The sequence below is a fragment of the Myxine glutinosa genome, chromosome 5, assembly GCF_964187855.1.
Source record: "Myxine glutinosa chromosome 5, kmMyxGlut1.1, whole genome shotgun sequence".
NCBI lineage: Eukaryota > Metazoa > Chordata > Myxini > Myxiniformes > Myxinidae > Myxine > Myxine glutinosa.
In genome coordinates, this window is record NC_136265.1 from 147522379 (window position 1) to 147539068 (window position 16690).

Below are 16690 nucleotides of genomic sequence, written 5' to 3' on the forward strand. Positions count from 1 at the left end.
TATCCACATATGTATTCCTTTGGTTTGCAGTAGAACAAAACAAAAAAGCTGAATAAATTACTAAATCTTAGCTTATTTCACACAGAAATCCTAAAATGGGCCGGACAATATTATTGGCACCTTTTAGAAGTTGTTATAAAATAATATTCCATCAAGCTGCGGATGAAAGCTTTGTAAGTGGTGATTAGCTCAGTTGTGCCATCGATGGACTTTGCACGACGGAGGATGCCCATTGCCCAGTCGGCGACTGGCTTTGGAGGCCAGCTTGGAAATGTGGTTTTCCCAGGAAAGATCATGGCAGATAGTGAGACCCAAGACCTTGAGTGACAGAACTTCTTCAAGAGGATTGTTCAGAAAGTAGATGGGTGGGTTTTCCAGACGGTCTTTCTGGAGAGACAAAGTGAGAGTGTGAGATTTGTCAGGATTGAAAGACATGTTCCACTTGTTTGACCAGTTTGTGATTTTGTCCAGGTCCGCAGAGAGTGAGGAGGCTGCAGACTGCTTATTTGAGGGATGAGAGATGGAGCGCAAGAGAGTGAGTGGAGTCATCAGCAAAAAGATAGAGAGGATTTTCAAGAGTCAGAGAGATCATTGATGAAGACCAGAAAAAGCACAGGGCCCAGAACACGACCTTGGGGAACTCCAGCCAGAACAGGAAGGGGAGATGAGAGAAACCCATTCAGGGCCACACATTGACTACGACCAGAGGAAGTATGATAGTACATGTTCATCATCTCCCCCACTGAGGGTGGACGGATGTTGTGTTTTCACCCCTGTCTGTCTGTCTGTCTGTCTGTCTGTTAGCAGGATATCTCAAAATGTTGTGGACGGATTCGGATGGAATTTGGTGGACAGGTTCATGGGTATTTGTGACAAGGACGAAATGACTATATTTTGGTGAATATCCGGGTCCGGATACTGGAGCTTTTTAAGTGATTCTTTACCATTGAGATATTTCACAAGATATTTCACAAGGTTATGGAAGGGTTATGACAAAGCTTAGTGTGGACGAGTTGGTTAGGCGACAAGAACCAGCCGATTGCATTTTGGTTCAGGTCCAGATCCAGATTTGGCCTAACAGTGGGATATACCAAATGTAACCTGTGCAGCCCGGTCGGTGGTGGTATGCTCTCTATACCGAGTGTCCTTCTAGTTGGATAATGTGATGACACACCTTACTTCAATGATGTGTTTCAGTTTTTACATCACTTTATAGGTTTCTTTAATCATTTCAAACAACTGTCCTAACCCTAACTTTATTCCACGTAACGAGATACAAGATTGTCCACCCAGTACTTCCTCAACATTGTATTCTGTCAAATTCCAGGGTTCTTCTGGAAATCTCCAATGCACACGTTGTTGCCACAGTAAATGAAAGTAATTAATTTGGCTTCGTGGAGAATTACTTTCATCGTAAACTAGTGTTTCAAAGTGTCAAAGTTGCAAAACAAAAGAACGTTGAATCATTTTACTGCGTCCAAAGCTCACGGCCTGTATACGAGGGGCACGGGTCGTCATCAGTAGGTGGCGGACAAAAAATTAAATATTACATAATGGGATTTGAGCCTGGAGGGATTGTTTTTCATCGCATTGTGACGCAAGTGCTCAAATGGGAGCAGCAAACTTGCCAACACCAAATGTGGAGGGGATAATGTACATGAAATGTGACCTATTTACCAATTACAAAATTGAAAGGTGAACTACTAGTTGTGGAGGGGTTTTGTTTCATGATGGAATAGCTTTTCTGATGGCTTTAGATTAGAAACTTTTCTGATGGTCCTGGTTAAGCCAGAAACATGTATGTGTTATGTTATGCTACACCGTGGCAGCCCCCAATACCCTACAAAGGCTTCTAGCCCTACACAAGGGCCAAGTTCTTCCAGTTGTAAAGTGTTGAGGTACTGCCGCTTGTTAACATTGGTCTTCTGCATCTGGATCCACAAGGCACCACCACCAGTGCAATTTCATCGAATCCAACTCTCCACTGATGTGGAGAATTGGCCACCTTCCTCCCCCATCTTCCTCCCACCCTGTGCCATTGTGGCCGAGCGCGTTTGGCAAACCTTGGAGCCACTGTTGTTGTACCCGTATACCCAATGTCCACTGCACAATCGAATCCAACAACAACAAATTTCACATAATAGTTCAACCTTGTCCATTCATCGCAATGAACAGATGCATTTTTGTTACCGTGGATTAATGAATCTGCCAAGGGACGGGTTCTCTAGCTCATGTCTTGCTGTTCAGAACTTAATGTTTATAGGGCTGATTGAGAGGGATTAATGTCCGCAAGCATCACAGTGTGGTGCATGCCTCGACAGGTTGTGTACACCCTTCATTGTGAGGTCTCTATAAGGGGTTGGAGAGAGTGCAGAGACAAGAGAAAGAAGGTATAGAAGTAGAAGTACAAAAGAGGTGGATCGGGAAAGGGTGTGGGATAGAGCAAATTGGGGAAAGAGGGAGCGGTCAAAATGCCACTTTACCTGTATGGGCAATAAATAATTGCCTCTGAATACACAAACTGCATTTGTTCTTTCTTGTCCTCCATTTGCAAGGCCAATTCATTTCTAAATATTGCACACCAATATAATGTCACAAAGAGTTCCAATCTGAATTTGATTTTACCTACAAATGGCAATTTTTGAAACATCTTTCTGTTCTTAGAAATAAATAAATAAATAAACTAAATTGATGTCATTTCAGCTCTGCAGATGCGCTGTGTGTAGACGCGTGATGTTTGTAGAGGACGCGAAGTATTTCTAAGCAGTCTGTCACTTATTTTAGAACAAAGACGAGCGCTGCCACTTGGCGTCTCCTTTCAAACTCGCACTCACCAACACTCATTGGTACCAGAGTGTGAAGTGTGTTTTCTAGATTCTGTTTAGCTTGTTGAGTTACAGCTGTGCAGTCACTGAAATAATCAAGCAGAAGAGTATCCATTTACATCATGAATGAAAGCTTTTCAAAATTGCAATAGTTCAAGGGATCCCAAAAGAAAACGTTACGAGGTGTATATGTGTATATATACACTACTGGTCAAAAGTTTTAGAACACCTCAATTTTTCCAGTTTTCATTGAAATTTACGCAGTTTAATGTCTCAATGTACTCTGAAGTTAAGCATAGAACAAATAAACAATTGGAGATAAAAATGAAATCATAGAATCATTTTGTTTAACAACATTTAATTTAAAATTTTGACTCAGCAAAGTAGCCACCTTTTGCAGATGTAACCGCCGAACACACTCGTGGCATTCTTTCCCCCCAATGGAAATCAAATATTGTTCGGGAAGTTTTTCCCAACACTGTTGCAGAAGTTCCCACAAATGTGTTGGACTTGTAGGTTGCTATGCTTTCACCCTTCTGTCCAGTTCATCCCAAACCAGCTCGATGGGGTTTAAGTCTGGAGACTGTGCTGGCCATTCCATGATTTGAAGCCTTCCATCTTGTTCTTTTCCTCGAAGGTAGTTTTGACATAGCCTGGAGGTGTGTATAGGGTCATTATCTTGCTGTAGGATAAACCCCTGACCAACTAGGCGTATACCAGAGGGTATTGCATGGTGCTTCAAAATGCTGTGGTATCCCTTTTGGTTCAGGGTGCCAGTCACTCTGTGCAAGGTGCCGACTCTGGATCCAGCAAAAGAGCCCCAGACCATCACGCTTCCTCCTCCATGTTTGACAGTTGGTGTCACACACTGAGGAACCATCCTTTCGACTACTCGATGGCATACGAAAACCCTGCGTGATGAACCAAAGATTTCAAATTTTGATTAATCGGTCCATAAGACCTTCTTCCAGTCATCAGTAGTCCACTGGCGGTGCTTCATGGCCCAGGCAAGCCTCTTTTTCTTATTTTGCCATCTTAGCAATGGCTTTCTTACTGCCACTCGACCTGTCAAACCTGCAGCTTGAAGTCTTCTCTTCACAGTTTAAACTGAGACTTGCTTACTTCGACCAGTGTTAAGCTGTGCTTGAAGCTGTTGTCCTGTAAGCCGCCTATCACGCAAGCCGTTGACTCTCAGAACTTGTCTTCTGATTCTGTTGTGGCTTTGGGTCTGCCAGACCTCTTCCTGTCAGAGTTTCCTCCAGTTTCCAAGTGCCTTTTGATGGTGTAGGAAACTGTACTCACTGACACCTTGGCTTTCTTTGCAATTTCTCTGAAGGAAAGACCTACACTTTTAAGGGTTATAATGGTCTGTCTGTCTTCCTTTGTTAATTGCCTTTTTCTCATCATTATGATAGCAATATACGACTTCCTGCAGTGCAATATTGTCCAAATAATGCTTCAGAGGTGTAATAAGTCTGTTCCAATGCTGCTTTTATACAGACAGGGGGTTTGTAATCAAGTAATCAGCAGAGGTTGGGACACCTGTAAGAATTGTTTGCATCAAATTTCAAGGCTTAATTTACTTACATTGCTGCAGAACAGCTGTAAGTTGTTAACCCATTACTTGTTCCCTGAAGGACTTTTTTTACAATATAACTTAGCAATTTACATTATTTTCCCGTTTTTGCTAAACTAAAGTTTTTTTTAACCTCGAGCAGTTTACTGCTTACCTTTGTACCATTTCAGGTTATTCACTGGATTTGAATTGCTTAAATTTCAATAAAAACTGGAAAAATTGAGGTGTTCTAAAACTTTTGACCGGTAGTGTACGAATCTAATATATAACGCTCTTTCTAACCACGTACTGACTCACTCACTCACTGACTCATTCACTCACTGATATAAATGTTTAGTACCTTCTAGGTGGGGTAAAAAGCTGAAATTTTGCATACTCATGCAACTCGAAGCCAATATCCCAGGAGAAATCAAAAAACAGTTGGAAAATTTCCAAAAACAAAAATATCTGTGAATAAAAGTCGGCCGGTGCAGCCTCAATCTTCTCACGGTGGGTCACATGACCTAAGACAATGGACAAAGAGATGGAATGTTTCGCAGAATATTGCCATTATAACAATCAATATATTCAGCTGTGCATGCCAAGCTTTTTATTTCGCTTTAAGCAGCTGACGTGGAAGGTTGTGCAGTGCATATCTAATACAGCATATAAAGCTCTTTCTAACCACAGACCACTCACTGATATAAATAACATAAAGTACCTTCTAGGTGGGCTAAAAGCTGAAATTTAACATATGGATGCAACTCAAAGCCAACATCCCAGGAAAAACATCACATAACCATTGAACCGTTTCCATAAACAAGTTGAGCTGAGGACTTGAAGTCACATTTTACATTGCGTGGCAGCTGATCAATCATTCAGCATGGTAAAACTGATCAAGAATCATCTTCGCTCCACAAATGACTGGAGAACGGTTTTCTGGGCTGGCATTGCTCAAGAATGATCTCGCATCAGGAGTAAATTATTCATCGGTGATTGACTGCTTTGCAAGAATATGCAAAAAGTGCAAATATTTAATGTCAAGGTCAGTTCTAAGTTGAATTTGTATTTGCCATATAAATAATGCCATATAATAATCTTTACATTGTTCAGACAGAAAATTGGGACAAACAGCAGGATTAATGTTCTCATTCCATAACAATTAATGGTAACATCTGGCCGAATGGACATGCGATCAATATATGTTTGCTTCCCTGCTGACATATGCAATTTGGTGGGATTTTGCCCCACTTGATGCCAAGGTCTGGATGTGCCACTGGTTAGCAACAAGCATCGTCTGCCACAACAACAAACAACAACATGCATTTTAAGGCCATTTTCCCTGCTAGAGCGGGGGTTAGCTTTGCGGTCCCCATGACAATCTTCTCCATTTTGCCCTATTTTCTGCATCTCTCCTTGTTAACCCCCTTGCCCGCATTTCTTCTTCCACCATCTTTAGCCAAGTCTTTCTCGGTCTTCCCCGTCCTCTACTTCCTTCTACATCAATTTCCATCACTCTTCTCAACCAGTCACTTTCATCCTTCCTCAACACATGACCAAACCATCTCAGCCTGTTCCTCTTCACAGCATCAATCACAGGCAATATTACCATCATCTTTCGCAATTCATCATTTGTCTTCCTCTCTCTCAACGATACTCCGCACATCCATCGAACCATTCGCATTTCCACCCTTTCCAGCCTTCGTTGCTGCTCTACGTTCATTACCCATGTCTCGCTCCCATAAATCATAACACTTCTCACACATGCAGCATACACCTTTCCCTTCAGCTTCAGCGACACTCTCCTCCTCATCAGCACGCCACTCAGTTCCCGAAACTTCTTCCATGCACATCTCACTCGAGCAACCGTTGCCGAGTCTGATCCACCTTCTCCATTCAGCACGTCTCCGAGGTAGCAAAATGTTTTCACACCTTCCAGCTTCACGCCGTCTCCAAGATCCAACTCAACATTTCCTCCATCTGCAGTTCCCTCTGTGCACACCTTACATTTGAATGTAGCTGCCACACTGGTAAATGACCCTCTCAGACCACTACATTTTTGATGAACCCACTCAGCGCACATTGTACATTGAATGGAGTTCACTCCGACACCCTTCCTGCACACAGCACACGGCCACTTCCCAGTTCTTTCCACCTCACCACATGCTTTACCACTTGCCATCACCTTCGTCTTTCCGATATTCACCTTCAGACCTTTTGTCTCCATGCATTCCTTCCACTTGTTCATCTTTTCCTTCAGTCCATCCATACTTTCCGCAATCAACACCAGATCATCTGCATACAACAACTCCCACGGTAAACCCTCCTTTACGTTCTGAGCCAGCACCTCCATCACAGCTACAAATAGTAGTGGACTTAGTACCGACCCCTGATGCACTCCCACCTTCACCTCAAACTCACCACTGTTCCCGTCCTTCGTCCTTACAGCTGTGCGCGCTCTTTTGTACATTGCCATCACTACTCTGATCAACCATTCCTCCACTCCTAACTTCCTCAATGCCCATTGCCGTCTGCCACACAAACACATTATCGCTGCCCTGCAGATCACCATGCAGTTAGGAGGTTTGCAGTCAGGAATAATAAATTAAACGAAAGGAACAACAATAACCCTAGATGCAACATGACACTGGCGTTATATGTATATACAGTGCTCTCCATAAGTATTGGAACAGTGAAGTCAAATTTATAATTATTGTTATGTATTCAATTAATTTGGATTTGGGATAAAAATATGAATATGAGGCAAGAGGACAGCGGGTCTGCTTGTATTTCTTGGTATTTCTATGGATATATATTTTACCACTGTACAACAATAGCAACCCCATTTTAGGTAAGCATAAGTATTGGAACAAATGACTGGCAGGTATTATTTCTTGTTGGTCATGCGTTTCTTGTTGCATTGAATGTTCACACATAAAAGAGCTATGAATGTCGTCTTGGTTTTAGCCTTTGCTTTTGCCTTGAGAGTCTGCCTTTGGAGTCAGAAGGCATAAACCAACATGAAGACCAGAGAACTGTCTATGAAAGAAAAGCAACCAATTTGGAAGCTCAAAGAACAGAAGAATTCAATTCGAAACATTGCACAAAAATTGGGCATAGCAAATACAACAATTTGGAATATCTTTTTTTTTAAAAACCACAGGTGTACTTTGCAATAGACAATGGCAAGGTTGGCCAAGGAAAACAACTGCAGTTGATGACAAAAAAAATCATCAGAGCTGTGAAGAAAAACCCTAAAACGACTGTGACATCGCCAACAACCTCCAGAGTACAGGGGTGAAAGTATCACCATCTACCATTCACAAAAGACTTTGACAGCAGAATTACAAAGGCTACACCGCAAGATGCAAACCTCTCATCAGCACCAGAAATAGAAAGGCCAGATTAGAATTTGCCAAGAAGCAAATAGGTGAGCCAGTGGAGTTCTGGAACAAGGTTTTATGGACAGATGAGTGCACGAATGAAAGCTGGGTGTTTGGGTAAATTTAATCACCCCTTTTGAAGATAATTAACGGCTTGCCTTCATGAAAGGCTTGTCCTTGGTCAGCCCAACTTCAACTCACAGGGGTCTTAGCCACCATTTTTATTCGGCCTACTCAAAATGCCTTGCCTTGGAAACACAATGTACTCTCACAGACGAATTAAAGGTTATCATCAAAATATGATTCTGGATTTGAGGATCCAATCTCATGCACTAAATAAGTGTCTCAATCTGAAGGTAAATCTGAAATTTGAAAGAAATTACCGATATTTCACACTAAGTGTATTCGCCAAGCGATGGATTGTTAGCCACAAATAAGGAATGTGAGGTTGTATCACCTACTGTATGCTCTTTAAGTAATTGTGTGGCTGAAATGGGCACTGAAGATAGGCCCAGTTATACTAAACACCGTCTGGAGATGTCGGCAGACACTTTTTTGTTTGTTTGTTTGTTTTTTAGCTCGCTCCATCCTCCCTTGGTATTCCTGTCAGCAAAGCGAGGGGTGGTATTTTGAGACCTGCAGTGTGGCCCCACGGTGTTCACACACGTCTTTTTATGATGCGACCGTGCTGAGTGAGCAACATGGTAAGGTGAAGTGAAGAACGAGGTACAACGTACATAGTTCAGTCACCTGCGCCACCATGCTCTACGTGTAGCGTTAAAGCCTAAGTCACACATAGGCGGATATTTTGGCGACTACTGGCGACTGCCGGCGATCAAGATTTTTCGGCGACTACTGGCAATTTCAGGCGGTCAAATATGGTCAGGCGGCAGTATGGCGACTGCAGGCGGCCACATTGCGCCTGCATTGCGACGACGCCCCGAGTGGGATGGCGACTGTTGAAGATCGACGACGACTGCATTGCAGATGCACGGCGGCAGCGTGGCGACAGTCTGGCGGCTAGATTACGACCGATGGCGGATCGCGGTGACTGCATTGGGGCCGGGTGGCGGTTTACTCCGACGTCCGCAAGACTGCAATAAGACCGCCGGCGATTGGAGACGATTCACACAACTTTTTAAATCTTTATCTCTCTATTTTACATTTCACTTTATTCATTTCAATGATGTATGACATGAAGCATAAAGATGTTTGATGTACAATAAGAAAGTTAATAAAGATGTATCATTGTAATGTAATAATCAAACTTTTCTGCAGGGAGAGAGAATGGAAATAAAGTCCAACAAATTATTTCCACTGGTCCCAAGTCCCATAAATAAAGTTTCCAAAGGACCAAAGTCCCAAAAATAAAGTTCCCAAAAGTCCCAAGTCCAAACAATAAAGCCATATCCTTGTCGGCACCACAGGACCTCACTCCACGGAGACCCTCACACCATCCTGTCTTGCCATGGAATCGTGGTATGTCGTAATGCAGTCACCAGGCAGTCGTATCTCTGTCGCCAATGGCCGTAACTCGGCCGCCACTAGTCCTACTGCTGTCGTCGTCAGTCTCCCATAGCCGCAGGGGAGACGTGGCAGTTCTTCTGTAGTCGATATGCAGCCGCAACAGTGTCGGCCCGTAGTCGGGAAGATGCCGCAGGAAGGCCGTATGGCATTCGCATCTCTGCCGTGCTAGCTGGTGGGGCGATTGCGGAAGACTATGAGCAACTGGGTTGCGGCCGCTTTACGGTCTTATTACGGATACCGACGACAGCATGGCGGTTCCATCACGACAGCATGGCGGATCTTTTTTGAGGACGACTGAGCGCGCCGTTTTTAAACATTTAAAAAAATATTTGGCCCCTTTGCGGCTCTTGCCGACTGCAGCCGACCTGGGGAGGATAACCACGACTACAGAAGACCGTCCATTACGGTTTCATTACGATTGTCGGCGGGTGGTGGCGATTTTTCCAGTCGCCAGTAGTCGCCGACAAATCCGCCTATGTGTGACTTAGGCTTAACTCACAGTCACAGGGAAAAGTACTCATAGGCGACATGCACTAGCACTTTGCTGAACACAACCAAAAATACATCCAATTCACCTTTGTGTGGGCCCGCGGTGTTGTGCTGTGCCCTAGTGTCATCCGGTCCGCCCGCTGAAAATGTTGGTGATTTTTTTTTTAACACGAGATCGTATTATTTAACCTGCCTGTGCGATCTGCTATCATTATATTGTGATCTACTCTGATCTGATCTGCTCGCCCCTCTCCTCTCTTCTCCTCCTCCTCCCCCTCCTCACTCTCCCTGCCATTAACCCCTCCCTCGCTCATCTGCCTTACTCTCCTTCTGCGATCCTCTCTCTCCCTCCCCCTATTTTTCTCCCCCCTATCTTTCTACCCTCTCCTCTCTTTCTTCCCCCTCTCTCTCCTTTCCCTTTTTCCCCTCCTCTCTCCCTCCTCCCTCTCTCCCTCTCCGCTGTCTTAGTACTCCCATCAGAGAAGCGACAGGTGGTATTTGTTGGTATATAACATTTGGTACACATATTCTTTTTCACAATTTTTTTTTACTAGGGCATGCCCGTACTATATCTATATCTAAAATTATATCCCCCCCCTCTATTTACATGAAATGGTTTGGTCCAAAGCGAACGGCTTGCGAGTACGGTGACAATCCCCCCCCCCCCCCCCCTCTATTTACATGAAATGGTTTGGTCCAAAGCGAACGGCTTGCGGAGTTTGGTAAAGAAATCGCCATAGCGTGCACAAACGCGCAGGAAAGCGAAAGAATCGCAAATTAGTTTTAATTAGTTTTAAAACATAGTTTAACGCCAACATAGCGGCAACATAGTTTGCCAACGTGAAATAAATGAATACGCTCTCAAATGTGCCGTCCGAGGCAGAGTCTGTTCGCCACGTTCGGCACACGTGATAACTCGCTGCTCTCTGATTGGTTGAATCGTTTTTTGGACATAGCTCGGTAACTACTTGTCCGATTAATATGAAACCTTGAAAAGGCACATCCTCGGGTCCCCAGCAATATACCTGGCAAGTTTCAAGTATATCGGACCGGTAGTTGTCGAGAAACAGCGGTCGCATACACACACACAGACACACACACACACACACACACACACAGAGATTACTGGAATTATAGATAGATACTTGGGCTAAGGCTTGCAATAGAGCCGACACACACACACACACACACACACACACACACGAACACGCTGACGAGACAAACACTTCAAACAGCCTCTGAGCTTGGGGATACTCTGGGTACCAGTGACGTCATTAACAATGGTTCCGCTTTTCAGCGGGGCATTTCCTCAAGAGGACTTTCCTCCTTCCCATGGATGTCAGCCGATGGGGATTGTCCGTGCTCTACCTTTTCAAGCAACGAAGCAGCACGTACCATTTTTTAAGTCTTTGGTATGACTTGAACCGGTCCAAACCTGATGGGTGTTTTATAGGAGACACCATCTCCTTACTGGATGGCCATTGGCTCCCTACGGGAGCTCATTCGCCATTTGCCAGGTGTTGTTTGTGGTCCTGGCAGGTGTCACAGTCACCCTCCCCACTACCAAAGCCAGTGAGGGGTGTTGGTTTCGTCGCCGACAACCCGACCATGCGGCAGGTAGCACTGGGTTACCTGTTGCCAGTGGCAGTCCCAAATGACTGACCTGACCAGAAAGACTATATACCTAAATATTGAAAAATAACATAATAATGTTGGTGTGTCTTGAACTATTGTAAGCATAATCTCGTTCCGAGAACCTTTTGAACTTCTCTTGTGTTTCCGGCCACATTATAGTCCACATCCAGGATGTTGCTGTTCATTTTTGTTGACAATTAATTACCACCAAACATCAGAGGGCGGAGCATATAGACACAGTCCATATCACGAACACTCGTTACCAAAGGACATTGAAAGCAAAAGAGATGTTCCACCAATGTGACGTGAAGGACAAAAGGCTAATTTAAAGATTTCCTGTTCTTTGAGAAAGTCCCAAATGATGTATTGATCCTTTGGGATTATACTGGTTACAGTTATTATGACGTCATGGCTTGAATAAGAACGGCCGCTGTTCCTACACGTTGGCTGGCATATTCACATCACCCGCACATGTGAAACGCTGTGCTCTGTATGGATATAACTATGAATCATATATGATCCACACAACGAGATACCAAAACTTTATCGTGTAGTTTACGAAAACATTTTAAATTGTGCGTTTAATGAAGTATTTACCTCCGCTACTTAACGTGGACGGGGGTTATGTTTTCACCTCTGTGTTTGTTTCTCGGCAAAAAAAAATTTTTGGTCAAGTATGTTCATCACTCCGGTTTGTGTGTGTGTGTGTGTGTGTGTGTGTGTGTGTGTGTGTGTGTGTGTGTGTGTGTGTGTGTGTGTGTGTGTGTGTGTGTGTGTGTGTGTGTGTGTGTGTGTGTGTGTGTGTGTGTGTGTGTGTGTTTGTCCGCTCACTTATACTTGCCTACAGGTCACAATTTTAAAACGATCTTCACGAAACTTCACCAAATTGTAGAGTTGGTGGTCCGACTGAATCCTAATTTTAGGTCTAAAGGTCAACATAGGCCAAAAGGTCACCAACCTTTTCAAATTTCTAAAATCCTCAATTTTCATCCGATTGATTTGAAATTTGAATTGGATTTTCATATCAGTTAACTGAATTCAACCACCAACTATTGTTGAGGTCAACATAGGCCATATTTCTAAAATTGTCAATTTTCATCCGATTAACTTAAACTTTGAAGACGATTTGCATGTCAGATCACTGAATTCAACCACCAACTATTGTTGAGGTCGGCATAGGCCATATTTCTAAAATTGTCAATTTTCATCCGATTAACTTAAACTTTGAAGACGATTTGCATGTCAGATCACTGAATTCAACCACCAACTATTGTTGAGGTCGGCATAGGCCATATTTCTAAAATTGTCAATTTTCATCCGATTAACTTAAACTTTGAAGACGATTTGCATGTCAGATCACTGAATTCAACCACCAACTATTGTTGAGGTCAACAGGATGTTCTACTGAGTGCCATTCTACTTTGTTCTCTTTTGTCAAGTGTTGCTATGTGAGTGATTTTTCATTTGTTTGTTTGTCTGTGAGCAGGTTATCGAAAAATTATGGATTCGGAGGAAACTTGGTGGACAAGTTCGCTGTGTGTGACAAGAACGAAATTCTAAGATTTTGGTGAAGATTCGAATCCGGATCTGATAATTTTGAAGTGATTCTTCACTATTGAGTGATGGGACCAAAACAATAAATAACATATTTTAAAAAGTTATGGACGAGTTATGACTAAACTTGGTGGATGAGTTGGTTACGTGACAAGAACAAGCCGATTAGATTTTGGTTCAGGTCCGAATCCAGATCCGGCCTATCAGTGGATAGAAAACGTACACTTTCCGGCCTGGTGGAGGTTTGTGCTCTTCCGAGTGCCGTTCTGGTTCTCTATTATTGCAGGAATTGCGTATTTACAGTATCTATTCGCATGCAGGTTCAGGATCGTGTGTGTATGTCTGCATGAGTGTGTGTGTGTGTGTGTGTGTGTGTGTGTGTGTGTGTGTGTGTGTGTGTGTGTGTGTGTGTGTGTGTATATGTGTGTGTATATTTATGCATGAGTGTGTGTATGTATGAGTGTGTGTGTATATGTGTGTGTCTATATATGCATGAGTGTGTGTATGTATGAGTGTGTGTATGTATGAGTGTGTGTCTGTATTTGTGAGTGTATGAGTGTGTGCATGTATGTGTGTGTATGAGTGTGTGTATATGTATGACTGTGTGTGTGTGTGTGTGTGTGTGTGTGTGTGTGTGTGTGTGTGTGTGTGTGTGTGTGTGTGTGTGTGTGTGTGTGTGTGTGTGCACTGGGGGATGGTTTAGCAATTAATATTTTGAACAAAGCAAACTTACACCAACAATCTTCTCATCTCAAAGTCCCATTTGGCCAACTTTTCATTGTTCTTTGCTTTTCCAGTGACCAAAGGCCACCGGTGGAGTTTGCACATATAGCAGATGCAGGACATCACGAGGGTCGAGGAATCATTACGAGGATTACAAGGACATCAGTGGATGATGGAAAGATCAACTCAGCATATGGGATTTGTACCTGGAATTGCAGCATCATGAGTGAAGATGTCAAGCGGCAACGCCAAGAAAATAGCAATTCATTCACTGAACCTTCTTTACCTTGCCATTGAAGATTGAAGTATTGCAGGAACAGGTACTCTTACTTTGATTGTTGTTATTACTGCAATTGTAACATGCGAAATCTCTAAACCTGATAAAAAGTATGAGCAAAGACAATAGCATGCTATGTACACCGAAGTACAGTGTGTACCGAAGAATGCTAGTACTACACTAGGCCTCAGACTAGTACTACACTAGGCCTCTTGGAACATCGACCAAAACAACCTATTTCGATACCACGAATGTGACATTGTGAACCAACGTGGCTCCTCCAAACAGCCTCAGACATTTCGCCCATGGAATTGTGGAATTGCGTACTTTCCGGCCACTTACTGATGGCGAATAACAATAATTATGGCACATTTTATAATCTTTATTGAATGCAACAGTGCCAGGTAACCGAATTACTTAACATTAACAAGGCTTAGGAATACAATTACTGCTTTCTTGGAAACCCATACAATGATGTCACGTGATCTGATCTTGTCCAGGCGCTGTGAGAGGCACTACCGGAGGTGATTCAAATGTCAGTTGAATTCAGGACACTGCGTGTAAGCACACACACACACACACACACACACACACACACACACACACACACACACACACACACACACACAGTTTGGTCCAAAGTTGCTTCATCCCACTATTCACACTCATTCATTTCTCATTACACTCCACATTGGATTTGGCCAATCTCACTGGTTGGGATACATTTATATACCTTTGAATATGTCAGAAATAAAACAAACCTCACTCCCCTCTCCCCCCTCCCATCCCCCTCCCATCTTCCCTGATTAATTATATTCCTATATATTTCGATGAACATAACAATCGATGACTGCATCAGTTGTTGACAAAGGTTGTCATCTCTCTTGGCTGTCGTACAGACGGTGCACCCTCCGGGGCAAAAAAACATGAGCCATGCTGTTTTCTTTTCCCAAATTTGGAGCCATAGATGTGCAGTACATATTCCAGTTTAAATTGATTACTCATGTTACAATAGTGAAAAGTCCTCCGAGCGGTTTACAGCAATTTTTATGAAAACAATTCGTGTTTTAAGAAGTTTTGTTACCAAAAAAATTAAAATTACGAAATTTCCGTACTTTGCCTTTCACCTTCAAAGGCGAAGATCTCAGGTAAGACAAAATAGATCAACATTTTACACATAAAAAGGAAGATAAGACTGTTTTGAGTTGTTCTGTGTCACAAAAAAATTCAAAAAAATATTCACTGTTACAAGTACACTTTGAAGATCTGCAATCCATTTTTAGTGAGTTGTCATGTTATTTGACTGTTTACTGCATCTGTAGTGCCTAAATTGCTCACATTTATGGTTTGTACAGTTAGTGTCGGACATGTTTTTTATGTTTCAATTTAGAAATGCCTTCAAAGAAAGAGAAGTTCCATAACAACAACACAACATGCATTTTAAGGCCATTTTCCCTGCTAGAGCGGGGGTTAGCCTTGCGGTCCCCATGACAATCTTCTCCATCTTGCCCTATTTTCTGCATCTCCCCTTGCCCGCATTTCTTCTTCCACCATCTTTGGCCAAGTCTTTCTCGGTCTTCCCCGTCCTCTACTTCCTTCTACATTCATTTCCATCACTCTTCTCAACCAGTCACTTTCATCCTTCCTCAACACATGACCAAACCATCTCGCGAGATCTCGGAGACGGTGGGAGGGATTTTCGAAGCTCCACACGGTCTCCACGTTTTTCGAAGTTAAGTCTGTTCACAATTGTATTTTGTCGAAACTGTATTTATCTTTCGGTGTGTGAAGTTATTGTGTGCAACTTTGGTTGTTTCTCCGGGTTTATCTTTCATAAATTGATCGTCTGTTTGCCGTGTCGCGAGCAAGGCCTTTGCCGCGTCGCGAACGATTTGAAATCGAAGTTAAGTGATTGTTCCCATTTGTATTTTCGTTAAAACTGTATTTATTTATGGTGTTGTACGTATATTGTGTCCCGACGAAGATTTTTCGGTGCAAATCTTTCATACCTGTATTGAAAATCGTGTTAATTCGTGTCGTGTCTTGAGGCCTTGTACAGTGTGCACTGTACAACCTTGAGGCTTTTTTTCTCTCAGTGGTCCGTCGTTTGTGATCCAATAACTTTCGTTCTCTGTATTCCCAGTCTTTTCACCCATAGCCTACTTCCTTGTGTAAATCTCAACTCAAAAAAAAACAAAAAAACAAAAAAAAACATTTCCTTCTCTGTTCTCATTCGTTTATTCATTCTTATTCGTTCGTTCGTTCTTCGACCACGTGTTTCTCCCCCATTTCCCCAGATAGTTTTCACTCATTAACCTTCAATGTTTACACTTTCCCCTCAAGTTATGTATTCCGTCATATTTTATAACACCTTTTTCTTCTTCTTCTTTAAAAGGCTGCTTTCGACTTGCTCACCAAATCAATTCATCCCAAAAAAAATATCCATCTCCTATAGTGCCTTTTTTCTACATTCCCTAAACTCTCCTGCACTCCATCCTCCATCCAGCGTCCTTAAACGTATTTTTAACTCGAAGGTCACAAGAAACACATTTTGCAATAAATGTTCGTTTCCCATAAATCGTACACTTTCAAAAATCCAATCTCACCCCTCCCCTCCAAATCTTCCCCATAACCCCTCCCCTCCAAATCTTCCCCATCACCCCTCCCCTCCAAATCTTCCCCATCACCCATCCCTTTCAAATCTCCCCCCTTGCCCCCTCCC

General features: G+C 42.9%; 1 protein-coding gene across 1 annotated transcript in view; it reads right to left on the bottom strand.

The window, feature by feature from the left end:
• Positions 1-16690, bottom strand: part of LOC137426956 (uncharacterized) — a 145790-nt gene that overhangs the window by 113690 nt on the left and 15410 nt on the right. The gene's annotated exons all lie outside the window — the stretch shown is intronic.